The sequence below is a fragment of the Arachis stenosperma genome, chromosome 6 (genome assembly GCF_014773155.1).
Source record: "Arachis stenosperma cultivar V10309 chromosome 6, arast.V10309.gnm1.PFL2, whole genome shotgun sequence".
In the NCBI taxonomy this organism is placed as follows: Eukaryota; Viridiplantae; Streptophyta; class Magnoliopsida; order Fabales; family Fabaceae; genus Arachis; species Arachis stenosperma.
In genome coordinates this window covers 56813790-56828309 of record NC_080382.1, presented here as the reverse complement: position 1 = coordinate 56828309, position 14520 = coordinate 56813790, and positions in this window count along the sequence as shown.

Below are 14520 nucleotides of genomic sequence, written 5' to 3'. Positions count from 1 at the left end.
CGCCATCACTAAGGTGGACCCGTTCTTTAATCTCCTTGTTCTTTATTTTCCTGTTTTTCGAATTTTCATGCTTATGTTTATCTATGTCTGTGTCTTATGATCATTAGTGTCTTAGTGTCTATGCCTTAAAGTTATGAATGTCCTATGAATCCATCACCTTTCTTAAATGAAAAATGTTCTTAATTGAAAAAGAGATGAATTGCATGAATTTTGAATTTTATAACAGATTGATTATTTTGATGTGGTGGCAATATTTTGGTTTCTGAATGTATGCTTGAACAGTGCATATGTCTTTTGAATTTGTTATTCATGAATATTGGCTCTTGAAAGAATGATGAAAAAGGAGACATGTTACTAAGAATCTGAAAAATCATAAAAATGATTCTTGAAGCAAGAAAAAGCAGTGAATACAAAAAAAAGAGAGAAAAACGAAAAAAAAACGAAAAAAAAGGGGAAAAAGAAAAAGAAAAAAATAAAGTTGTGATCCAAGGCAAAAAGAGTGTGCTTAAGAACCCTGGACACCTCTAATTGGGAACTCTAGCAAAGCTGAGTCACAATCTGAAAAGGTTCACCCAATTATGTGTCTGTGGCATGTATGTATCCGGTGGTAATACTGGAAGACAGAGTGCTTTGGGCCACGGCCAAGACTCATAAAGTAGCTGTGTTCAAGAATCATCATACTTAACTAGGAGAATCAATAACACTATCTGGATTCTGAGTTCCTATAGAAGCCAATCATTCTGAATTTCAAAGGATAGAATGAGATGCCAAAACTATTCAGAGGCAAAAAGCTAAAAGCCCCGCTCATCTAATTAATACTGATCTTCATAGATATTTTTGGAATTCATTGCATATTCTCTTCTTTTTATCATATTTGATTTTTAGTTGCTTGGGGACAAGCAACAATTTAAGTTTGGTGTTGTGATGAGCGGATAATTTATACGCTTTTTGGCATTGTTTTTAGTATGTTTTTAGTATGTTTTAGTTAGTTTTTATTATATTTTTATTAGTTTTTAGTTAAAATTCACTTTTCTGGACTTTACTATGAGTTTGTGTGTTTTTCTGTAATTTCAGGTATTTTCTGGCTGAAATTGAGGGACCTGAGCAAAAATCTGATTCAGAGGCTGAAAAGGACTGCAGATGCTGTTGGATTCTGACCTCCCTGCACTTGAAGTAGATTTTCTGGAGCTACAGAAGCCCAATTGGTGCGCTCTCAACTGCGTTGGAAAGTAGACATCCTGGGCTTTCCAGAAATGCATAATAGTCCATACTTTGCCCGAGATTTGATGGCCTAAACCGGCATTCCAAATCAGCTCAAAATTGTCCGGCGTTAAACGCCGGAACTGGCACAAGAATGGGAGTTAAACGCCCAAACTGGCACAAAAGCTGGCGTTTAACTCCAAGAAAAGTCTCTACACATGAAAGCTTCAATTCTCAGCCCAAGCACATACCAAGTGGGCCCGGAAGTGGATTTTTATGTCATTTACTCATTTCTATAAACCCTAGGCTACTAGTTCTCTACAAATAGGACATTTTGCTATTGTATTTTCATCTTTTGATCACTTTAAATCTTAGGATCATCTTTGGATCTTTGATCATCTTTAGATCTTTGAATCTTCTGATCACGTTTTGGGGGCTGGCCTCATGGCCATGCCTGAACCTTGTTCTTATGTATTTTCAACGGTGGAGTTTCTACACACCATAGATTAAGGTGTGGAGCTCTGCTGTACCTCGAGTATTAATACAATTACTATTGTTCTTCTATTCAATTCAGCTTATTCTTGTTCTAAGATATCACTTGTTCCTCAACTTGATGAATGTGATGATCCGTGACACTCATCATCATTCTCACCTATGAACGTGTGCCTGACAACCACCTCCGTTCTACCTTAGATTGAGTGGATATCTCTTGGATCCCTTAATCGGAATCTTTGTGGTATAAGCTAGAATTGATGGCGACATTCAAGAGAATCCGGAAGGTCTAAACCTTGTCTGTGGTATTCTGAGTAGGATTCAATGATTGAATGACTGTGACGAGCTTCAAACTCCTGAAGGCTGGGCATTAGTGACAGACGCAAAAGAATCAATGGATTCTATTCCAACCTGATTGAGAACCGACAGATGATTAGCCGTGCTGTGACAGAGCGTGTTGAACATTTTCACTGAGAGGACGGGACGTAGCCATTGACAACAGTGATGCCCAACATACAGCTTGCCATGGAAAGGAGTAAGAAGGATTGGATGAAAACTGTAGGAAAGCAGAGAGACGGAAGGGACAAAGCATCTCCAGACGCTTATCTGAAATTCTCACCAATGAATTACATAAGTATCTCTATCCTTATTTTATGCTTTATTCATATATCATCCATAACCATTTGAATTTGCCTGACTGAGATTTACAAGATGACCATAGCTTGCTTCATACCAATAATCTCCGTGGGATCGACCCTTACTCGCGTAAGGTTTATTACTTGGACGACCCAGTGCACTTGCTGGTTAGTTGTGCGAAGTTGTGAAATTATGTTTAGATCATGGTATTGAGCACCAAGTTTTTAGAGCCATTACCGGGGACTGTTTGAGTTGTGAAAAGAATGAATCACAATTTCGTGCACCAGTAGTTTAGAGGGATTAGGTGAATATAGAGTCTAGACTAGCTTGGGCGCCAGTTTAGGGACTTCTTGAATAGGTTTGGGCCTGGGATGTTGTATATATATATATATATATATATATATATATATATATATATATATATATATATTATCTAGCTATATCTAGGGGTGTTTTAACTCAGATCTTTAATCTGTACTCCAATAAAGGTTGGATAACTGAATGTTGTTAATTACTTGAAATGTGTATATGCGTGGTTGTTATATAACTGTTTTACATGTTATTATTTGTCAATTTGTTATGATAGATTCCACTTATCAATGTGGACATTAGGTTGAACGTTTTCAAAAAAAAGTTACTTCATAAAATAGCAACAAGTTAACAATGAAACAGACTCATATAATAAATACTAGCTAAAGTTAAGGAAAATAAATTGGTAGTGTTCAGTTTCTAGTATGATCATGACATACCAGAAATTGGGTTGTTATAATGGATATAGTGTCGGGCACACTCTTACAATAGAAAAATCTGCCACGCCATGGATATAGTGCCCTACACACTTTTGCGACAAAAAAATTTGCCACGCCAGGGATATTGTGCCTTACACGCTCTTTCAATAACCAATAAGTCCCTCATTCATCTCCAAGTTCCAAAACTCATCATCAATTTCCAAATTCTCAATTCAATTTCCTTTAAAACCAAAACCCACTTCTTTGGTAACATTTTCCGAAAACTCCAAACATTTCAAAATCATATCAATTATAATTCGCTTCCAAAAGTCATCAAAATCATTCATTTTAAATCAGGATTTAGTGATAAAATTCCTCAGCAGAGTCTCAAGGCTTTAGGGGAGAATAACCTAACTCATTTCCTTAAATTCATTGAAAATCTCTAAAACCTTAGCTTTTTTATTTGAATAAATAAAATAGAATTTAAACCAAAACCAAGTCATGTAATCAATTACTCCAAACCAATTTTCAAAACCATTTTACTTAATCCCAAACCAAATCATTTAAACCGAAAACAAATTTCAATTTCATTCTTTAAATCTTAAGCATTTCTAAAGGCTCAAAAAATTTTTTAGTTTTGCTAAATCAAAATTTCAAAGAATAACTCCAAACATTTCCTAGACTGTCGTAAAGTGAAATTAGCTAATCGAATTTCAAGTTTCTTTTAAATCAACTAATAAGTATTTTCATCTTTAAATCGACTTCAAAATATAATTCTTTTCTTAAATAAATTACATTCAAAATATAATAGTTTTCTTAATAAAATAAGTTCAAATATAATTTAATTATGAATAATTCAATTCAAAGCATAATTCATTATATTCAAAATAACGTTTCAAACAAAGTCTTTGATTTTATATAAACTTTGGCAGCGCTTCCCCTAAATCAGTTTCCAATAATACAACATACAGATTTTCAAATATTAAAATCATTTCAAATCAAACAAATTAGAAATCTCCAATTTAACAAAATCAGACAAGATTTCAAACAAACAGACAACCATATCCAAGACAATTCAGACAATTCATAAGACTTAAATAATCACTAGAAAGGCATTTCGCACATCATATATAATTATAACAATTCCAATTTAAAATAAATTAGTTTTTAGAGAAGCCCCTACCTTGATAATCGAACCCATAACCCAAACGCATCACAAAAAATCTTTTCTCTCGACCTACGGTCAGCGGAAGCCGCAAACTCAACTCAAACCATTTTCGCAACAACCACAACAATGTTAAAGTGACATGCAACATTCAGAATATGACCCTACATTACCAAAACTTTAGAATTTATAACCAAATATAACAGAATACTAGCGCATGGGTTTTCAAAACATAAACAGTTATAGTAATGACAAAACGAAAAAACCAAAACCACGAATCGACCTGACAGCAGATCCGACAACTATCTTGAGCGATAATGGTGACCAAAAGCTCTGGTGACCACAAATGCAACAACCGCATCGTGAAGATAAAAACCCAAGAATATAAAAGAGCAAAAAACCAAACACAAAACCATTACCGGCGGTGGATCTGAATGGCGGCAATGGCGTTCTCCGGTGGTAGGAGCTTGGCGGCGCACCTCCAGCAGCGGCGATGAAGCTCACGACAGCAGCTGGACACAGTGGCAGTGGTAGCTCCGCGATGGCTTTTCTCCTCTGACGCAGGTCTCTCCTTCTCGCAACAACGCTGGCGATGTTGGTAGTGTGTGGATTGGCAGCGACTCCCCACGGACGGTGATTGAACAACGATTGAATAACGAGGTTCCTTCCTCCTTCGCGGTCCTCTCTCTTGCCTCATATCTGATCCACGACGGCGATGGCTTCACGGATAGCAGCGGCGGCCTTCCTCCTCCCTTGGACAGCAATGCAGCACGGTGGTGAAGAGCTAGCGGAGTGGCAGGGCGCGGCTGGCCGGCGGGCTCCTCCTTCCCCTCTTCCCTTCTTCTCTGTGGTCCCTTCCCCCTTTCCCCTTTCTTATTTCTTTCTTTCTTTCATTTTGTTTTTCCTAGTTCTGTGATGTGTTGAGTTTGTGTGTGATCGTGAGTGAAGGGGTGGAGTGCAGCGTGTGTGTGTATTAATCTGGGTAAAGGTGAGTGAAAAATTAGGGTTAGTGTTAGATGAAAAATTAGGGTTTTAATTTGAGAATTTTAGGTTTAATTTGAGCAGGGTAATTTTAATAAAATTGGGTCATAGAGTATAAATTGGAAATCTAAATTAAATTTCTAAAATTACTTTAAAATATTATTTGTTGTATAAAAATACTAATTTATTCTCATACAATTACTCTAATTGAAAATACATGGTAATATAATTAATTTTCTTTATCTTTAAAACTTAAAGTATTAAATTATATAAATATAAATTATTTAAATCAAATCAATGTAAAATTCTTATTAATTCACAACTACCAACTTTATATTTTAAATATAGAAAATAACTCAATAATTGTAAAATTATATATATAATCCTAATTTAAATAGCCAAACTTCATTATTTTCAAATTTCTAATACATTAAATTGTAATTAGGAAAATAATCCATAATTATAGAGTTTGGATAAAACCTTAATTTATTTCAAATCCAATTAATAAAAACTACCTTTAATTATTTTTAATAAAATAATTTATGAAATTAAAACTACAAATAAATATATGATTTGAAATTAGTTCAAAATAGGACTTTTCAAAAATTCTGGGTCGTGCATTCCACCCACCTTATAAAAATTTTTGTCCTCGAAAATTAAAGTAATACATAAAATAATACATAGCCTTAGTGCTCTACTTTTTAAATACTTTTTAGAAAAGTAAGAAATATTGGCATACATATATAAATGTTCAAATACTGAATAACCATAAGATTTAAATATAAGGGTAAAGTATGGTGTAAGGCAGAAGATACAAGATAGGCTTGATGCAAAAAAGTTATATGGTTTCAAGACTTTACAAAAACTTGAAGAAACAAAATAGGGTGCAAGTCAAGATAGGCGTTCACAAAGTAAAGCTATAGTTAATGTGGCAAAAAGCTACAAAATAGGCTGGTATTTATACAACGGATATAACATTTGCTTATAGATCTCGTTCCCACTTTAGAACTTCAACTTTCTAACTCCATCAATCACTTCACAACCCCAAAACCGGTCACAAGCCTAACATCCGTAAACCCCTTTTGTGAGAAATGAAACTCCCATAACTTCTCATAACATTGGACACTTACCACTTCACCTTTCGTATCCAAAAACCATGTCTTAAAGAACTAATGCATCGCATTACTATACCTAAAGGTCACACGTGACATTAAAATAATTCTTGAGTTTACTTAGAAGGGTACTATACCTTAGAAAAGGACAAGTGAGAAGGACAATATCAGCAAGAATTTGAAAGGATTGTTGGGATCACAAGTAATCAACGATGTACAAGGAATGAAGAGTGCCAGAAAAAAAAATCACTTTGGCAACCTCAGGAATGACCCACGAATCAAAGAAGTTCAATAAAAATGATAAAAAGAAAAACAGTGTAGTAGTTTAAGCAAGATTAAACTGAGTCAAGGAAGTATGAGTTTTACAAAAGAAGAATGTCTACAACCGAAGACAAAGCTTACAAGACTCAGGAGTAGGATTAAAAATTACTTTCGAATGCATTGCTCATGAAGAGTGAAAAACATTTCAAAAACTATTTCAAGTTTTCAAAGAAAAGATGTGCAACAAACACTTTGTAAAAGAATAATAAAAGTATAAATGTGGCATTACGTTAATACAATTTCATGTTGAAATAGATTTTATAGAGCTTTGAAACAAAATGAACACCAGTTTGGCTAAGGGCAAAAATATTTCCTCAAGTATTTAGATAAAAAATAGTTAGGTGCACAACTTAATCAAAAGCAGGTATAAAACTCGGAAGAAAATCAAATGTTTGTTCAAAAATTCTCAACGTTCATATTCAAGCAAACGTGTATAAAAGTTATGGAAAGGATAAAAGAAGAAATCAATTTATATTTAGAAAGAAAATCCGAGGTGAAATTTTTTGTAAACACATTTTCAGCAAAAACAGGGTTCTGCGTACGCATGGGTCCTAAAATTCCCATCACCCGTGCGCATGCCACCTCCGTGTATGCGAGTGCGCAAAACAGAAAGGCTGGTCTACGTCGCGTGCCAACTGCCACGTACGCGACTGTCTGAAAAAGTTCATCTTCGAGTACGCGCGCCAATACTGCGTATGCGTGACAAGGTTTTTAGAGCTTCATATAAAGAAGTGCATGAAAAAAATTCAAAACAACTTTATCAGAATCTAAGGGATGGTTTCAATTACAATCAAGCAACAGAAAAATTTAATTTGAAATTTCTTCAAAGAGAATTCAAAACTTCTTTAAAAAAGTTCAAAATAAAACTCCAAGAGTATACTTGAAATCACCACCTCACAAGAACATTCAAGAAGATTAGGACACGCTAAAAGGAAATCAACTCATCAATAGCAAATTCTCAAGAAAGAATCTTTGACTAAAGAACTCTAGTAAAAACAATGAGAGGATAAACGATGCACTAAATTGAAACAAATCAAGCTGGCTCAAATAAGAATGAGATTCACAAGAGAAAGAAAACTGAGATTAATGGTAATACTCAGAAGATGTAAAAGAATAATTCAAAACAGAATCAAGTATGATATCCATTGAAATGAAAAGCTTAAGAAGGAATTGGTCCGTTCTTAAAAGGAAAGATATGAGTCAAATATTTTTAAAAGAACAACAAATGCGTAAATAATGTGTTATGCTAAACCAAATTCAAATTAAAATAATTTAGGTAAAGTTTGTCAAACGAAGGTCAACTGGAATAAAGGCCAAAATCCTTTCCTTCAAGAATTTTGAAAAATACCTAAGTACATAATCAAGTAAAGATATGCATAAGAACTGCAGTAAAGTTGTTAGAAAAGTCAAGTTGTATTTAAAGTAAGTATATTTTCATAAACCAGTAAAAGATCAGGCAAGGTATTAGAAATAAATAGTTTTTAAACTGTATAAAGAATTTTCAAAGTTTTATATAGAGAAGTGTATATCGAATCAAAAGTGATTTTATAAAAATTTGTAAATTGGTTGTAAATATAGTCAAATAAAAGAAAAATTGAATCACAATTTCTTTGAAAATGGACTCGGAATAAGAATTTAAAAAGGAACAATGAATCAAGACAAGTTCAAAGTCACATCGAAGAATGCATGAATCAAGAAGAAGAGTTTAAACAGAGAAAGATATGCACACCAAGAATTTCAAAGAGGCATATGCTATTAAGATCAAACAAGATTGGATATGAATAGAGAAATTTGTTTGGAAAAGCCAAACTACTTTCCAAAAGAAACAACAAGCAAGAACTTCAAGATAGGCTATAAAAGGAACAAGTCACATGATTCCAACAGAATTCAAGATACATAACTGAGTAACCTCGAGAAATAGTTTCTAACATTCCCAAAATCCACGAATCACATTACCTATTACTCATATCTCGTCTATGATAACCCATTAGTGCTTCCATATACATACTTCACTAGTTTTAAGCTGGCCAAACTTAATACCAGGAAGTGTGCAATGCAAGGCTAACGGCATTAATCAATAGACCATCATGTGCACAAAGCTCTAATTCTCGTTTTCCAAACAAGATGACAACGTTCAGATTATTGAAGCATAGTTAGTCCATTCCTCAAGCTCTACAGGAAAGACTGATCTGATACCACTAATGTAACACCCTCACAATTAGAACGTCACACTTCCGACTGTGCCACTCTTATAGCTTGGATATTACGACGACTCTAAACATATTTAATACTAAATAGGAGCCTGTTTAAAAATTAAAACTGCAAAAATTTTTAAAACACTTTTTCATTGAAAACATATATATATACATACATACAGATACAATACTTACAAAGAATATATATGTATATATATATATATATATATATATATATATATATATATATATATATATATATATATATATCATTATCTTACAAACATTACATATCACAAGTTCCTATCCCTCCTACAAAATTGGTAAAGATAAAGGTAAGAGAGAAATAATAATAACTAAGATAATACAAACATATCGAATAAATAGAAAATGAAATAAACTCTTTTGAAACTTCGTCGCCCATATCTTGGAAAGGAAAAAACCTGTAGGGGAGTGAGAACATCGTCCTCGTTGGTTCTCACTAGAAGGTTAGAGAAATTGCTTTAATAAGATATGTAAAATAAAATTGTTTTAAAAGTACAGTGATCATTGCTCGTCTTATGTGTATTTTCAAAAACCACAAGTTCACATTCAAAAATCCAAAAATCCTTTTTAAAGAGAATCTTGGTTAATTCCTCAAAATCCAAAACCTTTTTTCTTTCTTGTAAAATCTTAAAGGTTTTCCTAGACAATATGAATGACCAACATGTTCCAAGCATAGATTCATTAAGTCTATACTGAACCAGTTTGATTTTTCATACGTTACTAGACCATAAACATAAAAGAACTTACCTAAGTTGAATAAATGATCATCTTGTTCCAAGCGTAGGTTCATTAAGTTTATGCTGAACCAGTTTGATATTTTATACAGAACTAGACCTCAAACATACCAGCCACGGCCTTAGGCCCATCACATAATCAAATACGGCCTCAGGCCCAAACAACTCAATCAACATCTAATCACCACAATCCAAATAATTTCGGTCACAAACACAAGTAAAGAGGTTCAAACACAATCAAAGCAGTTACATCAAGTATAGCAATTAGAAGTATACATAATTATTCACATAGGCAAACCAATTACAATATGCACACCCAAGCAATGTCACATAGATGCATATGATGCATGTCTGTCCTATTGGCTGTGATATCGCATTGTCGGTTCAATTGCCAACCTGAAACATTCCCATGGGAATGTCACCTTTCGGTCACAAATATAAATGGGATCCCTATATGAATATAGTGTCGGGCACACTCTTGTGATATGAATAGATATGAGTGGGATAATCTACCTCCGACATCACATAACCCACGGATATAGTGCCGGGCACACTCTTGGGACAGAAAAATCTGCCACGCCAGAGATATAGTTTCCTGCACACTCTTTCAATAACCAACAAGTCCCTCATTCATCTCCAAATTCCAAAACTCATCATCAATTTCCAAATTCTCAATTCAATTTCCATTAAAACCAAAATCCATTTCTTTGGTAACATTTTTCGAAAACTCCAAACATTTCAAAATCATATCAATTGTAATTCTCTTCCAAAAGTCATCAAGATCATTCATTCTATATCAAGATTTAGTGATAAAATTCCTCAGCAGAGTCTCAAGGTTTTAGGGAAGAATAACCTCACTCATTTCCTTAAATTCATTGAAAATCTCTAAAACCTTAGCTTCTTAATTTGAATAAATAAAATAGAATTTAAACCAAAACCAAGTCATGTAATCAATTACTCCAAACAAATTTTCAAAACCATTTTACTTAAACTAAAACAAAATCATTTAAACTGAAAACCAATTTCAATTTTATTCTTTAAATTTGAAGCATTTTTAAATGCTTGGAAATTGTTTTAGTTTTGCTAAATCAAAATTTCAAAAAATACTCCAAACTTTTCCTAAACCGTCGTAAAGTGAAATTAGTTCATCGAAATTCAAGATTCTTTTAAATCCACTAAAACTCATCTAAGTCTACTTATTTAATCAAATTCCAAAACATAAATGTTTTCATATTTGAATTGACTTTAAAATATAATTCTTTTCTTAAATAAATTATATTCAAAATATAATAATTTGTTTTAACAAAATAAGTTCAAATATAATTCGTTTATCAATAATTCAATTCAAAGCATAATTCATTATTTTCAAAATAACATTTCAAACAAAGTCTCGGATTTTATAGAAACTTCGACAACACCTCCCCTAAAACTTGGACTTCGCCACCCTTTTCGATTCCCAACCAAACCAATCCTCAACCCTTTCCAACAGGTTCAAAACCAAATCAATTTCTAATAAAACAACATTCAGACTATCAAATATTAAGATCATTTCAAATCAAACTAATCAGAAATCTCCAATTTAACAAAATCAGACAAGATTTCAATCAAATACACAACTATATTCATCCAAGACAATTCAGACAATCCATAAGACTTACATAATCACCAGAAAGGCATTTCACACATCATATCTATTTATAACAATTCCAATTTAAAATAAATTAGTTTTTAGAGAAGCCCCTATCTTGATAAGCGAACCTGTATCACAAACGCATCACAGAAAATCTTCTCTCGTCCCGCGGTCAGCAGAAGCTGCAACCTCAGCTCAAACCATTTTTGCAACAACCACAACAACATTAAAGCGACATGCAACATTCAGAATACGACCCTACATTACCAAAACTTCAGAGTCTATAACCAAATATAACAGAATGCTAATGCACAGGTTTATGAAACATAAACACTTACTGTAATGACAAAACGAAGAAACCAAAACCCCGAATCGACCTAGTAGCTTATTCGGCAACTATCTCGAGTGACATGGTGACTAAAAGCTCTAGTGACCGTGACTACAACAACCGTGTCATGACCATAAAAACCCAGGAGTACAAAAGAACGAAAACTAAAACTCAAAACCCTTACCAGCAATGGATCTCAGCAATGGCGACGAGGCTCGCGACAACGGCTGGGCACAGCAGCAGAGGCAGCCCAACGATGGCTCTTCTCCTCTGACGTAGCTCTTCTCCTCCATCGATATTGGTGGCGTGCAGGCTGACTGGGCGGCACGGTTCCTTCCTCCATCGCGGTCTTCTCTCTCACCTCAGATCTTATCCGCGACAACGATGGCTTCACAGACAGCAGTGGCGGCCTTCCTCCTCCCTTGGACAGTGATGCAGCACAGCGGCGAGGAGATGGCGCGGTGACAGGGCACAGCTGGCCAGCGAGCTCCTCCTTCACCTCTTCCCTTCTTCTCCGCGGTCCCTTCCCCCTTTCCCTTTCTTCTTTCTTTCTTTCTTTCATTTTGCTTTTCTTGGTGCTGGGTTGTGTTGAGTGTGTGTGACCGTGAGCGAGGGGGGTGGGGTGCGGTGTGTGTGTGTGTGTGTGTGTGTGTGTGTGTGTGTGTGTTAGTGTTAGTGTGGGTAAGGGTGAGTAAAAAATTAGGGTTAGAATTAGATGAAAAATTAGGGTTTGGATTTGGAAATTTTGGGTTTAATTTTAGTACAGTAATTTTAATAAAATTGGGGCATAGAGTATTAATTTTAAATCTAAATTAAATTTTTAAAAATTACTTTAAAATATTATTTGTTGTATAAAAATACTAATTAACTCTCAATCAATTACTCTAATTAAAAATACATGATAATATAATTAATTTTCTTTATCCTTAAAACTTAAAGTATTAAATTATATAAACATAAATTATTTAAATTAAATCAATATAAAATTCTTATTAATTCATAACAACCAACTTTATATTTTAAATATAAAAAATAGCTAAATAATTGTAAATTTATATATATAATCCTAATTTAAATAGACAAACCTCATTATTTCTGAATTTCTAAAACTTTAAATTGTAATTAGAAAAATAATCTATAATTATAGAGTTTGGATAAAAATCATAATTTATTTCAAATCCAATTAATCAAAACTGCCTTTAATTATTTTTAATAAAATAATTACTTAAATTAAAACTGTAAATAAATATACACTATAAAAAAAATAGAGCATTTGTAACAAAAAATTTGTATCAAATTTAAAATTGTTACAAATTATAGTTTTTCGGTAACAATAATTAGTTATTGTTACAAAATAAGAATATTTTGTAACAACAAGAAAATTTGTTACAAACATTTCAATATTTTGTAACAACGTGATTTCTTTTGTTACAAATTATGTTGGCTTTCGTATCGAATTGTTGTTTTGTTACAAAATATTATAATGTTTTGTAACAAAAGATTATATTATTGCAAAAATTCAAAATATTTTGTAACAAAATATCTATTTGTTTCAAAAGGTCTAAATATTTTGTAACAAAAAATTAATTTGTCACAAAATATAATATTTTTGTAACAAGTTATTTATTTGTCACAAAATTCAAAGATTTTTTTTGTAACTAATAAAAAAATTTTATTTTAACATATTAAATGTAAGACTTTGAATTTTTAAAAATTAACATAATGAGTTATTTATGATTTATTATATTTATTTAAGATTTTATATTCAAAAAATTATTTTACTAAAAATATTTAAGTCAAATTAATAATATTTTAAGTTTAAAATTCTTTTAAAAATTAAATAATAAGTCATTTAAACAGAATATTTTTTAGTTATAATTTAAAGTTTTAGTAGTTAAAAAAATATCAAAAATTTATATGATTTTATTTAAATATTTGAGATAATTAAATTTTATACTTTAAATTTTATGGAAAAAAATATTTTAAGTATCTCCAATTTTATTTTAATTATTTAAAAATAATTTATAAATTAATAATAAAATAATATTTTAAAAATAATTAATTTAATTATCTCTAATTCTTAAAATCAAAACATTTATTTAAAATTAAATTCAAAATATATAATTAAATAATATTTTTACATAATTATTATTAAAGATATTATTATGAGCTAATCTCAAATTTATTTATTTATTAAGGACTTTATTTTCAAAAATTATTTTATAAAAAGTAATTAAATTCTAGTTTTAATAATTAAAATATAAATTTTATTTAATTTTATAATTATTGAATTATTTTTTATATTTAAATTATAAAATTTAATAGTTATAAAATAATAAAAATTTTATAGATTTGATTTAAGTAATAGAGATTTTGGAATTTAATATTTTAAGTTTTATTAATAAAAATTAATTAATCATATTATTGTATATTTTAAATTAGAATACTTAATTAAGAGCCAACTAATAAATTGATAAAAAACAATATTCTTAAAAATAATTTTTAAAATTTATTTAGGTTTAAAATAAATATTCTATCCCCAAGTCAAAAACCCTAACCCTAATTCCCAATTTGATTTTACCCTAAATTCCTAAATCATTTTTAAACAAACAAATCCTAACCCTTTAAGCTAACCCTAACCGCCTTGCAACCTCCTCCCAAACCTCAACACTACCCTCACCTTTCTCCTTCAGCAGCACAACACACACACTCTGAAACAGAAAGAAGAAGAAATGGAAATAAGGAAAGGGATGAGAGCAGAGGGGGATTCGAGAGAGAGGAAGAGAGTGTCGGGGGAGGAGCTGTCCGCACCGCCATCACGTGTCACCGGCGCCGAGCCTCGTCGCAGTCGCCACTGGGGCCGCCGAGCCTCGTCGTCACCATTGGGGCCACCAAGCCGTCACCATCACTATTGGGTCGTCATCGCCGTCAGTTCCACAGAGAGGAGAGTTCG